Source organism: Spermophilus citellus (genome assembly GCF_964194105.1).
Source record: "Spermophilus citellus genome assembly, chromosome: 7".
Lineage (NCBI taxonomy): Eukaryota > Metazoa > Chordata > Mammalia > Rodentia > Sciuridae > Spermophilus > Spermophilus citellus.
The window spans coordinates 45,366,272-45,384,723 of NC_138188.1; the positions used below are offsets into that span (position 1 = coordinate 45,366,272).

At 38.7% G+C, this 18,452-nt stretch overlaps 1 long non-coding RNA gene across 7 annotated transcripts in view; it reads right to left on the minus strand.

The window, feature by feature from the left end:
- The window catches only part of LOC308652948, a 70,988-nt gene that overhangs the window by 8,675 nt on the left and 43,861 nt on the right, over positions 1-18,452 (minus strand). For 4 of the 7 annotated variants that reach the window (XR_014022946.1, XR_014022948.1, XR_014022950.1 and 1 more), the window contains 2 exons: positions 9,215-9,501; positions 3,683-9,057 (listed from right to left, as the gene is read on the minus strand). This is a non-coding gene — a long non-coding RNA (uncharacterized lncRNA). Of the gene's footprint in view, positions 1-3,682; positions 9,058-9,214; positions 9,507-18,452 lie in introns of those variants that run through there. The other 3 variants (XR_014022947.1, XR_014022949.1, XR_014022945.1) reach the window with 2 other exon arrangements.

Here is an 18,452-nt window from a genome sequence, read left to right on the forward strand (position 1 = left end):
GTGGGAATTATAGACTCGTTCACACTTACTCAGCTGAGAAAGGGTTTTTAACTCAGATCTACCCCTAAATTCACATAAATATCTCTAATTCCAGTAGGATTTTAGATGGAGGAGGTGAGAGAGAATTCCAGTTGTTGAAGATGTCCTATGTCCATCCAGTATTATTTGTAAAAGACACAAAAGTTTTATATACAACTTATTTGAGTTATTATTCAGTTTGATATTTATTTTCTTAGGAAAAAAATTATCTGACTAGCTAAAAGTTAAAAATCCTACAAGATCATTCTTTATCCTAATCAAATAGTTTTTTGAATGGCTTTCTAGGGTATGTTTGCCTCTTTGAATTCATATGAAAATGAAAATAAATATGTGAAGGAAGACATCTGCATTAAAGTTTAAAAACTCAAGTTTCATTTTTATGAAAATGTTTGGGCAATCTGTACTGAGTCTTCCCATACACTTCCCCTTTATCAGGAAAAGGGCGTAGTGCTCAAGTTACAAGTTCTGCAATCTCCTATAATATTCTTGATAATATATCCTAATAAAAAAATCTTCTAAATCAACATTTTTTTTCCAATTTTCCTATTAAATTCACTTGAGGGGCATTTTTTTCATGTTTCGAAAATTTGTTATTTGAGAGCAATGGTCTTGTGCTGAGATACACAACTCACTTCCATGAGGAAATTAACCATGCAATAAATGAACTTCCAGTGAGAAGCAGGAGTCTAAACTGATTTTTAAATGTCCTGTCAAAAGTTCCTCCTTATATCCCACACACCATTCTTTGATCACAGGAATACTCATCGGCTGAGCAAACATTAGACTTCCAGAAGGGAGTTACTATTTCTCATGGAACACAAACCTCTATGGCTAATTTAAACAAAAAAGCAAAGATTTAATCTCCAGAGAAAGGTAGAAGGTGTTATAGAGCGCATGCAAGTTCTCTCAGTCTTCACGTTCTCCCTGGCCACCTTACCGTCACAAAAGAAGTCTTAAGTTATTTTGACATTCCAAATGGATGGATATTGGTCTCCCCTGTCAGGGGATAAGTCAAGGACAGATAACTCATCTTAATTCCACCATGTGGTTCTCACCACTATAAACTAGCAATTTATATTTAATATAGAAAATGTAAATGAGATTTCCTAAAGAAGACTATGCATTGGCCCCAAAAAATCTACAATGTGGTGTTATAATATTAAATTAATGTCAAAGTTCCCTGAATTCACGAATTATGAAGCAGCAGCAGTAAGTCATCTTGGTTGAACACTTATTTATCTGAGTATCTGTAAGAACCAATGGAGTCCATAAACCCTACCTGACCACCTGGACCTTCACTGCTGCATGGCATCCTCTAAAATCCATTCTTCTCTCTTTCCTTTCCCTCCTTCTTCACTCTATTCTCCCTTATAGGAGATCTCCCAACTTTGAACTAGACACATGGCCATCCAAATAAAATCTCCAAAACTTTCTTGCAAATCATAGCAGCCATTGTATTGTTCTGGCCTATGAGTTTTAAGAAGCATCATGGGCTACAGTCTAGGAGGCTCAGTTCCAAGACCTCTGGAACACTCACTTGGGCCCTTCATCTTGTTCTCTTCTCTTTGGGCTATAATACAATTGTGATGGCTAATGGTTGTCCATCATTTTGGACCCTAAGTGATCTTGAGAATCAAAGCAAAGAAACTGTTAGGAGAAGCCTGGAACCATAGAACTTCACCAACTAGAGATGCTAATCAAGGTCTACACCACCTAGGACTTAAATGTGACAAATAAATAGGGGTTATAGGTACAGTTCAGTGGTAGAGCATGTCCCTAATTTGAACAAGGCCCTGGGTTCAATTCTGAGCACAGAAGAAGAAGGAGAAAGAGGAGAAAGAAAAGAGAAAGGAAGGTCTTAATTAATCTACTTTTGATTTGAATCACTGTTGTTCCCAATGAAGCCTAATCCTAATTAATGCAACAATACAGGAACAATTGGGAAACCAGTTCCAGATGTGCCCTAGGTGGACACTTTTGGAGGATGCTATGGTGTTACACAAAATCATGGGAGTAGAAACCAGGAGGTGGAGATTGGAATCCTGATTCTACCACTGAACAACAATCAGCCAGCTACCAACACCTTTGCCTGCCAGATCCATCTATTAGGTTTTTGTTAGAATTTGAGATAATAGGTGCTTATCAAGTTAAGCCAATGATTTCCATATTATTTGTATTTGGGACAAAGTACATGGTCTTGTAATGAACTGGCTCAGGTGGTTTCTTCTTGTGAAAGAATTGGATGGTACCAAAACAAACAGAACAATATCATATTTTCACACATAAAAGTGTGAAAATGCCAACTCCAGTCTTTTTAAAAGTTTCTCATTGACTTCCTTTTTGTTATTGTGCTTATTACTATTAGTTTCTTCTTTCCCTTTTTAATGATCTTCAGGAAAAAAATATAAAAACTTCCATTTGGTGGATGGAAAATATAAAATATTTCCAATGATCAAAAACAGGAAAATCAAAAATCTTAAAATTTCAGAAAATCATTAACCTGCTGATTTGTCATGAAATTATGATCCTTGCCAAGGATGTGATTTTTTTTTTAATTGTGCACAGTACAGTACTGAAACTTTACGCAGATACCTCAAAAAATCAACACATTGAAATGGAAAAAGAAGCAGTGTTCTCCCCCTTAGGAAAGAATGAATCTACAAGGAATGATCTGAAGTTCAGATTACATCTGGTGACAGAGGATGTTTCCTTTTCATTCGGCTGGTAATATGCAGAAAATTATGGGCAGAACTCAAATTAGGGGAAACAAATACACGAGCCCTTCCAAACCACAAGGTTTTATTGTGCAAAACCACATTAAAAGCAACATTTTCTACATAGTGAGGCTAATATGAATACAAAGCAAAATGTCAAAGATTCTCCTGTACTCATCTTTCTCCTTTTTACACAATTGTATTTCATGATTAAAATACCCAGCCATTTTTCTATAATGATTCATAATAGCATCTTGAAAATTTCGGCAGCACATAGGCTACTGTCAGAATTTTCTTAGGCAAAGCTTTTGGGAGATTCTCTTGCATTTCATTGTCACAAAATCCATTATACCAGGACAGATCTCAGCCCGCCTGAGTAATGTCTATCTGAGGGTTATAATTTTGTCATAAAAATTTGCTCTCACATGAACTTAGCATAAAAGGTCTCCGTCCAGAAAATAGGAATTGAAATGGATATATTATCACTTGAACTGCTTTTTTACTCACTTATCCTTCAATTACAAGCCTTAAGTTCACTGGTGTCAAGAGAGGTTAAACCAGAAAAATGTAAAACAATTTTTGAAATATGTGAGGGAAATTTGACACTTAATGTTCCAAATGCATTATTATTGCCATGGTATCCCTGAAGTGTGCTACTGATTCGTTTCACATTGTGGATTTAAAGGCATGTAAAAGACTATTCATGAAACAAAGAAAAAATCCATATGTATCATTTCATATGTAAAATATTTTTCAAGAGCTCCGGTTTCTTTTTTTATTTAAAGACGCCAATATCATTTTTTTAAAATCCCTGTTTTGCAAAACTTAAATTTCAAGATGTAATTAAATTTTAATGGGGCAAAGAATGGGGAGGTGAGAAGGGTAAGTTTTGAGATATGCAATCATACTGGCAGTAATGAGTATATAAAAAGTAACATTTGCATAATACTAGAAAATTTTTAAATTGCCTTATGTGTAGGCCTGCATTTGATCACAAGTCGATGTGACTTGGTTGGGGGAAGATTACTAGTATTTATTTGTTTATTAATATTTATTTTTTAGTTGTAGGTAGACACATACCTTTATTTTGTTTTCATGTGGTGTGAGGATCAAACCCAGTGCCTCATGCATGCTGGGCGAGTGCTCTTCCTCTGAGCCACAATATATTAGAACCATAACTCAAAAGTGCTTTAGTGACTTGCTATAAAAAGTTGCAAATTGGAAACTAGATTTTCACACTTCAAAGTTCAGATTCATTCTATTACTCTGAACTGCCTCAAGGTGGTCACCTTTCTAGAGAAAGCAGAGAGAATGGTTACCTAACCTGTCAATCATCAATTACCCATCTAATTCTCACTCCATGCTAAAGGTACATCATCATAATGACCCATTAGATACTCTTCCAGGTGACCTAGACCAGGGACTCTCACCCTTGGTTTGCACTGGATTCACCCAAAGGGGTTATTAAAGCACAAATTGCTGGCCGTGGTCCCAGAGTTTCTAATACAACAAGTGTAAGGAAAGGCCCCCAAATCTCCATTTTTAACAAGTTTTAACATCAGGTCATGCTGATGCTGCTGGCCCAAGAACCACACTTTGAGAATCACAGAATAATTCCAAATTTTCCTTCTATTTTTCAGTGTTTGTTTTACCAATAATTTTTTGTGATTTCTAAGCTTATTGACAAAATATAACTTACTCATAGGCTGTATCGTCAAAGTATAGACAAATCAAAAACAAATGAACTAAGGATAACATTTCCATTTAATTCTTGTCTTCTATAACAAAACCAGGTGTTTGAACAATATTTCAAATCCATTGCATATTTAAATTATCCACAAATGTAACAAAATAATCAAGTATAATAAAGGATCCCTGCTTTGAAATTTAAGTGATTCTATAAATTTTAAAGATATTAAGAATTAACTTTATCTATTCACATTTATATTTTATGCATTAAGTTATTGAAATTTTTCTCAGTCCCTGGTGCTCCCTGTTGTCCTTGCCTCCTCCCTCCCCCCATTCCTGTACTCTACTGATCTTCCTTCTATCTATCTATTGTTTTTCAATTGGTGCTTTATAGATACACATAAAGGTGAAATTCACTGTGTATATTTATTCATGCACAGAGTGTAATTTCTCAAATTCCTTTTGCAATGAATTTTTAATGCTTTTATTGTTATCTTAAATGTTATATCCAACTCTAGTTTTGGAACATTTAAAAAATTTTTAAAAAGTGACTTCTCCTAAGGCCTAGAGGCTGTGGCTACATCCAATTAAAGAAACCAGAAACTATTGTAAGAATTCCTCTGCATGTAAACAGCAACTGTCTAATAGAAAAACTGGGGAATTCTGTGCAGACCATTTACAGAGTGGTTTTGGAGTGCATAGCATTCTTTTCCAGAAGAGAAAGAAACGGCTTCAGCTGATGTAAATCCTGCGCTGTCCTGGAGACAGGAGATGAGATAACCTGAGGATGCTCGCTCGAACTTGCTACCATCCCCTGATGTTGCCACCTGACAGAGCTTAGTTCTGTCTGTCCCAATCAATCTTTTACAAACACAGAGAAAGGAAGAAGTGGTAAGAAGCATGTGTATAGTCATTTGGGCAAAAGACTGGGGTAAAAAAAGAACCAGGAGGAAAAAAAAATACAAAATCCAATTTTCCCTAGCTCCCTCCCTAAACCTCCACTCTGCCCCAGAATTACCTAAATGCTCTGCCTCTAAGCCTCACAGTAACCCAGCTGTCCCTTCCCTTCAGCCTGCACAAAGCAAGTCTCTGAGAGGAGTTGCCTTTCTTCAGACTTTGGACCAGGGCAGCCTCCTGATTTTGGATTATCTAGTATATTCCCTATTTATGTATTTATTTTCTATAAAATAACCATATGGCGATTAAAGATCTTTTATTTCTTGATCTTATTTAAAACCAAATATGTTTTCAATATAATGTGTGTGTGCTGGGGATTGAAACTCGAGTCTTGCACACACTAAGCACATGTCTACCAGTAAGCTATACCCTAGCTCCACTGATAAAAACTTAAATATTAAAGAATACACAAAGAGCCCGGGCACAATGGTGAAGTCCTGCAATCCAGAGACACTGTAGACTAAGGTGAGAGGATCACATGCAAGGCCGGCCTCAACAATTAGACCCTGAGCAACTTATCAAGATTGTGTCTCAAAGGAAAAAATAAGAAGGGCTGAGAATGTAGCTCAGTGGTAGAACATCCCTGGGTTCAATCTCTAGAACTTCAAAAAATAAAAATAAAAAAAGAAAAGAATGCACAAGCAACATCTGAATATACAACAGATGTTATGGAGGGCAAGGGCTTAGGCCATTGGAAGGCAGATTTGAATAGAGGTTCACCACTTACTAGCCATGGCCCATGGGCCATCTGTGAAATGCAGGTAATGATACCTGTGTCCAGAGATTCTTGTGAAAATTGAAAATAAGCAGAGAAAAATATGTGGCTGACCAATTGTTCCCAGTTTGCTAAAAGGGGGTACGGAGTTCCAGAATGCAGAATTTGCACTGCCAGACTAAGACATCCCAGGCAACAGGGTGTCTCCAGTTGTGGTGAAACTTTTTGGGGGCAAAAATAACATACATAGCATATATTAGGACTACGTCTCTCCCCTGCCTATTTTCTAGAAGCCATTAGATAAAATATATACTAATACTCATCAAGAGTTTTCACTTGGCTATTATGTTAAATACTTCATATAGATCATATTAATTATTCTGAACCCTAAGATCTAAATGCCATTCTGATCACTCCATTTTGACAGATACCAAAAGGGAGGCACAGAGTCATTCAAGGTGACCCAGCTCAAAAATCTAGTAAAACAAAAATTCAAACCCATACAATAAAATTTCAAAATGCTTGCAGAACACTCTTTCTCCTCATTCCAACAGACTGAGCATCTCCTAGGAACCTGTTAGAAATGCAGAATCTCAGGGCCACAGCCAGACCACAGCCAGACTCGCCAGACTCGAATCTGTGCTGAACCACTAGGCTACATCACCTGAAGCCTAGACTCTGGGAAATAATCTAGGATCTTGAACTACAGAGAAGAATAGCAAACTCTCAGTCCATCCACCCAAATCTAAAGCTCAGCATCTGTAAAAGCCAGAGAGAGACCACCTGAAGGAAACAGAAGTTGAACACAAGTAAAATCTGCACGTTCTAAAAATCTAACCACGTCTCGGACCAAGAACTAGACTTCAGTGCATTAGCTGAGTAAATCTGAAACTGAAATAAACCCAAACAGTGCTTTCTTAAAACACAGGGTTAGTTTGCTTCTTTTATTACTTCAACATATACCTGTTTATATGCGCCCGGCCTGCCCTGCTCCAAATACAAATGCTCTAGGAAGCTGGGACACACAGAGTCCAAAACATTAAAAGCATTTTGGAAAGAAACTTGAAGCTGATCTACTTTTTTGTGCTGTTCAAGTTGGTGCATTTCCCATAAACTAGAAATATGAGGAAAATTCATAATGAGGAAGCTTTGCTCATGGTTAGCATGGATTTGAAGTTTTAAATATAAATATAAATTAACAAGTATTTAATGTTCTTTTCAAAGACAGGATCTTAGCAGTGATAGTCTATCAAGCACTCTTCCCCAAAGCTGAAAGCACAGCAATAAAACCTCATTCCAGGCTGAAACCAGACACACGAAGTCAGAAGCGATGAAGTCATTATCATTTGCTAGATTAAAAACACTCAGTCTCAATAACAACGCAGACCCAGTTCACAGTAACAGCTTCAGTCTATCAGAGTAAATATTTTATGTGCCAAAATATGTTGGGTACACAGTCTGTACCAAATTATGTGTTTAATTAGCGGCTTTTCCTCAGATGCCTTCATACCCAGGCCATCTCTCCTATATGACTTATTTTTTCCATATAAAGTGAATAAAATAGTCACTGGAAACAACAGCTCATTTTGGAAATAAAACCATAGTTCCACTTTCAAATTCCTCAACTTAAATCTAAAGATTTTTTTCCTTAGACTTTATATTAATTATACATAAATATCTTACTTTTTTCATTAAATTGAAATTGAACTTTCAAGCTTTTAGAGAAGTGAAACTTCTGGAACTCCACACCAAGTGCATTACATCCTGACTGTATTCCATCTCTCAAAGATGCTATGAAACAGGGATGGTTAACCACCATCCCCAGAGAAGAAAAACCAGATCAGCCGTGGTTGCCTGCTAATGGCAGCATTAGGATTTGAACCCCAGTCTGAGATCCAAACACAATGGCTTCCAAAAGTGACCCGAAGTCAATCGGATCCTCTGGAGCTGGAAGAAAACTGCTTTCCCTCTCACAAGTGGGAGGTTGCAGACAACATACACTCACAAAAGACAAAACTCTGAGGCACACACAAAGCTCTGAAGTCCCTCCATGCCACTCTATGGAAGTATCATGATAGCCCAAGGGAAATCAATAGTTCTAGTTCTCCCCAGAAGATGCAGAAGAGGTGCATGGCTCCAGTGGGTAGAAGTCCTCTCAAAAGCTGGTGGGCTTTGCACAGCAGGAAAACTCCATAAGCAAATTCCAGCACTGTGACACAAAGGCTTGGTCCCAGGTGCATGAACCATACTACATCTGTCTGCCCCAGCACATGAGCCACCAGGTGTTCCCTTTGTAGGTCCCACTATGTCTAGACTCTTATCCAGATTTGCTGAGCTCTTCATGCCCAAGTTCCCAACAAGCTGCTCCAAGTACTTGCCAAGCATCTTTCTTGGCAAACTTCAAGAACCAGGACAATTCAGTTGCCGTTGAGAAATAAGATCACACTTTAAAATGGCATTTGCTTGAAAGTACCAGGCTCCAAGGAGATTGCATCCTCAGAGGTACTTAGAACACAGCTCCCTGGTTTAAAGTCTACCCATTCTTTAGAGCATTGCTCAGACCTGGCTCCTAGGGCCTTTCCAAAAGGATCCAGGACACAAAATCTCTCTTCTCTTTCAATTGCCCCCAGAGTTTGTTTTGCTAATTTGGTAAACAGCCCCTTGTAGGATTGCATTTAAACTTTTGGGAAACAGCTATGAGCTTCTTTTTTTTATTCCCCAAAGCATCTAACACATCTGTGAAATAGTAAGGAGAAGAGTGATGAGATGTTGGCAGGCTGCAGGGGCAGGGCTTCCCGGGATAGCAACGCCTACATTGAAGCAACCAAGTCCAGTATGTGATCAGGAGTAACCAGTTCCTCCAGGCCAATGCATGTCAGCCAGACTCTCTGGGGACTCACTTCTACAGGAGATGGCCAAGTTCTTGATTTATTACAGACTGAGCTGTGAAATCAGACAATGTAGAGTTAAGACACTTGGTCAAGACAGACAGCACCCACCCCATGCAATTGTTAAAGAAGCAGCAATGCAAATGGCAGTGAGAATAAAAGCTGTAAAATCATGCAAGGTCTCATGCATTTTGATCTGGCAAGTGACCCACCAAGTCTCAGCTTTTGCATTTTGTGTAGAAGAAAACAAAACCAAAACCAGCAGAGCTCTTCACAGTCATCTCTGTGCCTTTGTCACTGTTCCAGCTCTTTATTCAAAACATTGAGGATGCTTCTGTTCTTCCTCCTCAGGAAGCCTGGGAGCTGGCGGGTGGGAGATAGTGAAAGTTCCAGGGTTGGAGTTGATGACCCTAGAGGACCATCTGCTCCCAGAGGTCTCCTTCTAAATATGCTCTCTTTGCATCCACATCCTTGTCTCAGGTTCTATTTTCAGTGGAACCTAAACTAAGAGAAAAATGACATCAGGAGAAATTGCCAAATCATCCAAAAGATACGCAAGAGAGACTGGTGTGATAAATTCATGCAGTACACAGGAGTTCACTGCTGGAAGAAAATAATACTTTCTCCTAATTTTTCACTCTCCATATCTCCAGTAAGTGTTTCTCATTAACAGAATCTGACCCAGAATTCTGTTGGCAAGAGATTCTGGGAAATGTCCTTCCTAGGCTTCTCACCTAAAATGTAGTCCTACCTGCATCTTTAATACAACAAACGAGATGGAATCACGGTGAGTTCACACAAAACAATCTGCAGAAATACTTTCAGGATTATGATCATGGGGTTACAGTCCTCAGCCTTTCACTCAGTCCTTAACAGAGTGACGCATTCATAGCCCTCCTATGTGACTTCACAGTGCCTTCTACCGTGGGAGGAATGCAAAACCCAGCCCACTTGCTGTGGAACTTGGCCGGATGACCGGCTTGGGCTAATGCAATGTTAGGAGATATTTTAAACATCCTTGTGTGGTTTGGCCAGCCTGCTTGCATTTCTGAGGTCTTCCAGAGGAATTGCATGTCCCAGGTGGTGACTGGCACAGGTGAAGCAAATGGAAACTCAATCCATAGCCTGGAGCCAAGGTCATCATTCCTGGAGCCAGTGAGCCACAGATAACCCATGCACCCCTGAGGGAGAGAGTGAAAGTTTTGTATTGTTGACTCACCAGAATTTGAGATTGCTTTTCATGTAACAAAAATGAATCCAAGGATCACATGTTTAATATCACAAACAAACTTGGCACATACTAACCATAATTCTATCAAGAATATTGTAAGCCATGATGCACTATAAAAATGCATCACATTCAAAACTATGTTTAAAGATAATAGTAGGAGTAAATTGCTGTGTGGCCCTTGATCTGTAAAAAATAAAAAATGTCGCATATTTCGTAGATCAAATTAAGCCTAGTGTGAGCACCAGGTTTTTTTTTTTTTTTTTTTTAAAGAGAGAGTGAGAGAGGAGAGAGAGAGGGGGGGGGGAGAATTTTCAATATTTATTTCTAGTTCTCGGCAGACACAACATCTTTGTTGGTATGTGGTGCTGAGGATCGAACCTGGGCGGCACGCATGCCAGGCGAGCGCGCTACCGCTTGAGCCACATCCCCAGCCCAGCACCAGGTTTTGATAAGCAGTCTAATAGCTGTCCTTCTATCCTGATTATCTTGCATAATGCAAAACCCTGGGCATTACATAGTTCCAAACAGAGTGGAAGGGACAGACTTTCAGGCAATTATAAAAGTTAACACTAACTTCAAAAAATATTTTGCATGTTTGTTGGACACATAAGACCTCCAAATATATGACGAAGACGTGCTCCCTATATTGTTAAAATCTGAGAGAGTAAATGTCACCCATTGTCTTAATTTATATTTATATTCCTAATTACTTAAATTAGAATTAGAATTAAGAGGATTCTACAGGGCTATTTGGAAGTAATAGTGGTTTTAAAAAAATGAGATGGTCTATCACCATTTTAATTTAATGTATCCTTAAAAAATGTAATCAGAGTAGTGTAAAAAGACAGAAGAGGATTTGTCTTAAGTGATGTACAAGAAGTTTGTGCATATGCAATTAAGTATATATATCAGAATAAGTGTGTAGAAAACCATTCAAAGAGCAGTATCATTCTTCGAAGGGCAATTTGGCAAGACTTCTCAAGGACCATAAAGTGTTTACATCCATGGACTTCAGAACCTCATTCTTAGGAATAAATCTAAACTAATAAATTTTAAAAGATATATTTATAAAGATGTTCTATTGGTCTCCAGTAACGAAGAGTAAAAGTAAACTGAACATTCTACACCAGCACAGGTTGGGAACAATTGAGCATATAATTTTAAGATATTATGCAATGTTAAAAATAACAAAGTAGAACGATTTAAAAAAAGAGAGAGAGAAAAACAAGAGAAGTGAACTCAAAATAAAGGAAGGTTAAGAAACATAACAGCACAAACATGTGTTTGGAAAGGGAACACAGATGAAGAGCTTGGGTACAGTGTTTTAAGTTTTACCCTGATATTTATAGATGAAACATCTTTTGTAAAATTAAAATCATCAGACAAAACTATATGCTAATTTTCACAGGGGAAAAAAAATTGGTGTTTTAAAATGGTAGCCAGTGGTGGGTGGGTTCACTTGCAGATCCTACTGTGACGGTGAACAGGCACCCCGTGGGCTTTCACTTCAAAGATCAGCCAAACACACCCAGAAAGGTGCAAGAAGTCCCTGAGATTATGTTATAGGAATTAAAGTATATGTCAATTTGAACCCCACTATTATACATATAGTGCACTAATAAAAAATTTAAAAAAGAAAAAAAATCCATGAGATAAAGTCAGAGGGTTGTGCTTTAAATAGACGTTGGAGGAAAAGTGTGGCTTTGTTCAGCCTGAGAGGCAGCCCAGTAAACCACAGAGAAGGTAAAACAGAAAAGATACTGTTGGGACAAGTGGTACCCAACCCACACCTAGAGCCATTCAAACCTCTAATCCAAGTGATCTCAAAAAAAATAAAGGCAGCCCAGCACTGGAAGTTATCATGAGACAGTACGTGAAATGAGGTCCTGTGGGGGAATTTGCTGCACTTAAGGAAGATCCCAAACTAAAGCTGCTCTTTCTTGAAGGACAGAGAGCACAGGGCTTCCCTGAGCTGTTTTTTTAGAGTGTAGAGTGATAGACCCTGCTGTTCATCCCCAAACCTCTGCATTCTAGACTCCTGCATGCACCCACCCTCCCCTCACTGACTGTGCGGTCAGAGACAGGGTCTGGCCTCCCCAGTATCACTGCCCCATAAACCTAAAGGATAAGCTTTGGAAGAACACAAACATCTAGGTTCAGATTCCAATATAAGCCAAAATATTTGAACCAATAATTTTAAGTCAGTTTAATGAACACATTAAAAAAACATATCCATATGATAGAAAATGAAGTTATTTTAAAGTAAAGTTACAATAGTTAAAATAAAGGTCACAAAGATGGGACACCTTCTTAAGAGTACATCATGGGAAGGAGGAAAGAAGGACAGAGACAAGAGAAACAGAAAGGCCAGTAGGTATAAGAATCAGAGCCCAGCAGCCAAGATCCAAATGGTCAGAACAGCAGAAATGACAGGAAAATAAAAATGGAACAAATACTTGAAGAAATACTATAGTTAAGTATTGCAGATTTTTTTAAAGGCCCAACACCTTTAGAGCCCTAAAGAAAAGAAAAACATTCACACTGCGTTAAGCTAAAATTTAAGAGTAAATTTAGTTTAAAAGACAAAGATGAAAAGAAAATTCTAAAAGCCAACCCAAAGAAAGTGTCACATTGAAGGAATAAGAACCAAATTATTTAAAAGTAAAGCTGTCCATGAGAAGACAATGTGAGAATAGTTTCTGAAGTATTGAAGGAAAAAAATTAGGATTTAGAATTTTATAGCCTAAATATCAGTCAAATCAGAGAGGTTAAATGTAACTCAGGAATGTAAGTCTTCAGAAGGTTTTCCATGCAAGGTCCCGGGTAGAAAACATTGAGGATAAAAATCTTTTCATTTCCCTTCTTAATTTGTTGTTTTTTTATTTGTTCTTTTTAGATGTACATGACAGTGGAGTGTATTTTGACATATTATACATACATGGAGTATAACTTTGAGGATAAGTTTATTTCTTTTTTTCTTTTTTGTACCAGGGATTGAACCACTGAGCCACATCCCCATCCCTTTTTTTTAAAGTATTTTATTTAGAAACAAGGTCTTGCTAAGTTGGTTAGGGCCTCACTAGATTGCTGAGGCTGGCTTTGAACTCATGATCCTCCTGCCTCAGCCTCCCAAACTGCTAGGATTACAGGTGTGCGCCACTGTGCCCAGGGAGGATAAAGTTCTTAAGAGAACAAATGAATATAAAGATGCTGCCAGCAATCTATGAATAAGAAGTCACACACCCTGATTTAGTTGTTTGCTATCCTAAAATAGAGAAGAGAGAGAGAGAGAGAGAGAGAGAGAGAGAGAGAGAGAGAGAGAGGGAGGATGCTATTATGAAGTAAAAGAGGAAACTTGTGTGCAAGTTCCTTCTCTCATCAAGATCTGATATATTCACAATAACCCTGACTTAAAAGTTTACAGTCCCCCAAAATGTTGAAAGCTGAGTTCTCACAAGGGCTGGGAGAAGAGCGAAGCCCTGTGGTTACCAAGCTGGACATGCACTCCACCAGCTCGACAAGAACAGCATCTTGCTCCAGAGCGCAGTAACCACGTCATTGAGCTCACTGCTTGGCGGGGTCAGCATGAGTGTCAGGTGAAGACCCCAAGACCACTGGGAACCACGGGGCACTTATATTCTGGGTGCTCGTCTCATTGTGACCTTACCAATTTCCAGAACAGCATTCTTAGTAGATACAGCATCATGTTAAAGAGGGGAGGGAATGAAGTAGATGTAAAGAAGTAGAAATAAAGGGGGGGGGACAGAAATAACAAGTTGAGATGTTTAAAACTGGGCAGAACTTCTTAATAATCAGCATAAGGAGGAGTATGGACAGAATTTTAAAGATATAATTAACAGAATGGATTTTACAAAAATCCAAACTATGCTTTTTATAAAAGACCCAAAACATGAGGAAATACAAAGGTTAAAAGTAAAAAGATAGAAAATGAAATTATCAAGCAAACACAACAAAGTGAAAGTTGTTGTAGCTATGTCAACCACATGGAAAACAAATGTTATAGTAAACTGTAGTTTAGGGACAGATAATTCAATTCACTACCCAATTCAGTCCTCTAAGAAAATAAAGCTTAAATATGCTCTTACCTAATAAAATTAAGTTAAATTATATGAAGAAAACTTTATTGGAACTCCAGGGACAGAGTAATAAAACCACCATTATAGTGAGAGAACTCAGCACAGCCTCTCGACTATTCAAATACACAATTCAAGTGGGAAGAAACACAGAAAAGATATGCAAGATCCACCCAACACAATCTTAAAAATCATTGTAGTGAATTACTAATAGGGCATTATGTAAAAATGTGGATGTGTAACCGACGTGATTCTGCAATCTGCATTTGGGGTAAAATTGGGGGTTCATAACCCACTTCAATCTAATGTATGAAATATGATATGTCAAGAGCTTTGTAATGTTGTGAACAACCAATAAAAAAAAAAGAAAAAAAAATCATTGTAGTGAATATATATATGAAACTCTGCTTCCAACAACTAGAATAACATATGTTTTTCACAAGTACATATAACTATTTATAAAAATTTATTATGGATTATATTCTAAAGAAAGTCTCAACATTTTTACCAAAAGAAACATGCAGTTAAGTCAAACATCAATAAAATAAAGACTGGAGCCAGGCACAGTAGGACACATCTGTAATCACAGCACCTCGGAAGGGCTGATGCAGGAGGATCACAAGTTCAAGGATAGTCTCTGCAATTTAATGAGAGTATCTTAAAAATAAAATTAGAAGGACTGGGGATATAGCTAAGTGGTAAGAACTCCATGAGTTCAATCCCCAGTACCAATAATAATAATAATTATTATTATTATTATATTTTAATTCCCACTTATTTGAAAAAAATCCTAATAGCTCACAAGTTAAAAATGGAGTAAAAATGTTGAAATACCTAAAAGTGGCTTAAAATGTTTAAAACCACATATCTAAATGTGCAACAAAAATAAGGATCTGAGAGAAATTTATGACCTTAAACATGAATACTAGGTGGAAAAAAAGGCCACAAAATTAATGAATTAACTCCCCAACATAAGAATTTAGGAAAAAAGCAACAAAGCTGGGCATAGTGGTGCAAGACTATAATCCCAGCAGCTCAGAGGCTGAGGCAGGAGGATCACAAGTTCAAAGCCAGCCTCAGCAACTTAGCAAGGCCCTAAGCAACTCAGCAAGACTTTGTCTTTAAATAAAATACAAAAAGGGCTAAGGATATGGCTCAGTGATTAAGCACCCCCGGGGGGGGGGGGGGAAGAGAGAGAGAAGAAGGAAAAATAAATAAAACAACAGAATAAAACTAAAGGAAATACAAAGAAAGAGATAAAAGAAAATGAAACAGAGAAGATAAAACCAAATATTAACAATTTTGAAAAATTAACAAAATGAACAAAGTTTGGCAAAATTAATCAAGACAAGAAGAGAGAAAATATAAATGGTCTTATGAATAAAAAAAGAAAGAAATTAGTACAGAAAAACTAAATATTAAAATGATTTTTTTTTAAAAAGAGTTATTCGAAACAAGATGGAAAATTGGGGATGACATTGACCCTTGTGTCAGGAGCAAAAAAAAAACCAAAACTCTAAATATACTTTCAAGTCACTTAAAGACTGGGAGAAGGTCCTAAGAAGGGCCTTGTTGGGCAGCTGTCATCGCAAGGACATCATAGTGTGCACTGCTGAGGCAGCTAAGGCCATCAGTTCTTTGGAACCTCCGTCATATACACAGTCCAGCGCTGACCAAAGTGTCCTCATGCAGCGCTCGACCACACCACACCTGAAGGACCGTGTTCCGATGCTGCTCATCCCACAACAGTGACACCAATGACTGAGAAAGGAGAAAGAGGAGGAAAGTCCCACCGCCACCCTAGCCCGTGGTCTGGAGAGGGTCACAAAGGATCCATCCTGTTAACGGGGACATACACTACCACAACCACTGTGGAAAACAGCTAGCCTTACCCACCCTGGTGGAAGGCACAACCCACAGCCCGCCGGCCCTCTCCAGGTGGACCTCTAGGAGCTCCTGGACGTGCCTCACGGGAGCAACGCCCGTGTCCACGCCAGCGTTGCTCACAATGGTGACAGCTGGGAAACGCCCCAACCCCCATTCTCAGGACAGTGAGGATGAAGCCAGGGCCCGTGGACATAGACGTCAAAACTGAGGAAGGCAACAGGGACACACGGCCACCTGGGTAACTCTCAGCAGTACTGCAGGAATGTAAAAGGAATTCCATCCAGAGCACTGCCAGCATGGGATTTTTCCTAAAGATAAGTCAAATAAGGCTGGGATATAGTGCAGTTGGTAGAGTGCTTGCCTGGCATGCACGAGGCCCTCGCTGGGTTCAATCCCCAGCACCACCACCAAAAAAAAATAAAAAAACAACCTCATAGGAACAAATAGAGATGTAATTTACCAATAAAGAAAAGAAACCAGCTTCCACTTCTAGGAAGATGGGTGGACGTGCCTTTCCTTATTCCTCTCACTGTGGGCAACTAAAATCCCTGAGTATAATGCATAAAGCAAATGTGAATGACCCTGAAGTGTGCAGGCACTAAAGTGGACTGGCCAGGGATGTTCAATCCAAGATTCCTTTTTTTTTTTTTTCTTTTTCCCCAGGGAAGTTCTTTTATAAACCACCATAATCTGAGTGTTTATCTGTCAGGACAGCAGTGTCCAACCCAGCATGAGTCATACAGGTGTTAAAATAAAGTAAAAGCCCCCAGCAGTGATAGATACTTGCAGCAGTGAAGACCAGAACTGGTCATTAGTAGCCCAAACCTGGGAGAAACGGCACTGGTCATAAAGCCTGTAGAAATGCACTGAGAATCACAAGCAGTGACCCATGAATGTGCTGGCACCAAGCTGCATCAAACCTGATGGTTGAAAAGAAGGTGGCAAGATGCTTGTCCCCTCCCCACTGTCTGCCCTGGCTCAGAAACACCAAGACACTGCCAAACAGAGATTGGAGTAGCAGTCCCGCCTCGCCAGGCTCTCAAAGCCACCTCCACCCAGGCGGCTTCTCCTCCCCTACCCCTACCCCAGCCTCCTGGTAAAAGAACCTACAGACACAGGCTAAGTCCTTTTGTAATCTTCCCACCTCCTTCTCCCTGCCTCACTACCCTGCTCCAAATATGTTGTCTGTTGTTTCTGTCCATATTTTTATATTTTTATGTGCATTTGTTCCAAAGTAATATGTATTAGAAATATATAATAATAATATATAACTATGGATTATATAGTACATAATTATATACTATATATCATGTGTTCATAGGCATATATAATATATAATATTAGTAAAAGATTTTCGTAAACATGAGCACATTAGGGTTCTCCAGAGAATAAGAGCAATAAGGTATATGGAAGTGTATGATGAGATTTGTTGTAGGAATCGGCAATCTCAACATTGAGGCCAAGAATTGTTATCAATGTGAATAAATAGAGAACACAAAATCAAATGAAAGAGTTAGTTTCAGGACTCATAGAATAGGCCTGTGAGGTGGCTAAATTTGTGTCACCTTGCCTGGGCCAGGGGGTGCTCAGAATGCTAGGAAAACAAAACCTCACAGTGTGCAGAGCAAGTGACCGTCTGTGACGTGGGTGGGCCTCATCTTACCCACTGAGGTCTAAACAGAACAAAAAGGGAAAAGCTGAGCTCCACCTTCTCCTGCCCTTGGTCTTTTGGACACAGACTGGGTCTTATACCACCCCACCCCCACCCCATCCTGAGCCTTCGACTCAGATGGAGTTAAGTCGCTGGCTGCCCGACTCTCTAGCCTTCAGACAGCCTGTACTGAACGGCTCAGCCTCCATAACTGTGGGAGTCCATTCCCACAAGTCCTGGAATGAGACATAGGTGTCAGTTTTGTGTTATGTCCTTGTGTGGCTCAAAAGTGTTAATAGTACAAAAATAATTGGTTTATTTCTGAAATTGATTATCACAAGGTGACCAAGCTTGCTCTTGGTAAGTATTAATGAGAAATCTAATGGGCTGGGGTGTGGCTCAGTGGTAGAGCACTTGCCTGGCATGTATGAGGCACTGGGTTGGACCCTCAGCACCACATAAAAATAAATATATTAAATAATGGTATTGTGTCTATCTACAACTAAAAAATATTTTTAAGAAAGAAAGAAAAAAAAAGAAATCTAAGAGTAGATCATTCCATGTTCACACAGACAGTGAAAAATAAA